The 780-nt window shown below is 28.7% G+C and overlaps 1 protein-coding gene across 1 annotated transcript in view; it reads left to right on the forward strand.

Moving 5' to 3' along the window:
- The window catches only part of LOC107439637 (uncharacterized), a 38,933-nt gene continuing 38,153 nt past the window's right edge, over window positions 1-780 (forward strand). Inside the window, exon 1 of the mRNA XM_016052302.3 lies at window positions 1-138. The gene's annotated coding sequence lies outside the window, so the exon portion shown is untranslated. The remainder of the gene's footprint in view (window positions 139-780) is intronic.

Below are 780 nucleotides of genomic sequence, written 5' to 3' on the forward strand. Positions count from 1 at the left end.
CTTATTTCGACTAAAGAGTTTTCGTAGAGAAATCGTGTTTCTAGTCGAGTTTAGATTCTGTTCCCTCTTTGGAAAACGTTTTCTTCTCTTGGAGGCCGTAATCGAATTTGAGGCAATATTTTAATGAACTTTCTCGCGGTAAGTAAAATTTTAAATTGTTCTTTATGGTTTGAATTTACTTTCCTCATTTGTGGGATTTGGTTCAGTGCAAAAAGTAAATGATATTAGCATTATTTACGTGTTTATTTTGAAACTAACATGTTGAACTCGAAGTTAAACGACATAATTTGGATAGATTTACAATCTAAACCTGGAAGTGTTTAGGGGTTATCCTCTTCTTGTGATGCAAATACGGATGTGTGTTTCACTTAGAAATTTAACTAAGATGGCTCTAAAATTAGTTTTAAAATAATACAATAGCACTAAGTACCGCTAAAAATTATTTGTAAGCCAGTAAATGTTTTGATATGTCTTATTTATTTAAATCTGTTTGCATCAAATTTACTCATATATGAGAAGTAAAAAAGTAACACTATTTTAAGCGAATTTTTTTTTTTTTTTTTTTTTTTTTTTTTTTTTTTTTTTTTTTTTTTGCAAACGATTTTGTATTTGATGCGATTCTGTATTATGGTGCATTTTCAAATCGGGAGAATTGATCTTTAGAATTTTGTCTAAATTCAAACCAACTCTGAAAAATCGTCTTGATGCGTCTTATTTAATTTAAAAATACGACTTTAAATGAAGTAAAATTAAAAAAAAAAAAATTCCGGGGGGGGGGGG

Source organism: Parasteatoda tepidariorum, chromosome 4, assembly GCF_043381705.1.
Source record: "Parasteatoda tepidariorum isolate YZ-2023 chromosome 4, CAS_Ptep_4.0, whole genome shotgun sequence".
Lineage (NCBI taxonomy): Eukaryota > Metazoa > Arthropoda > Arachnida > Araneae > Theridiidae > Parasteatoda > Parasteatoda tepidariorum.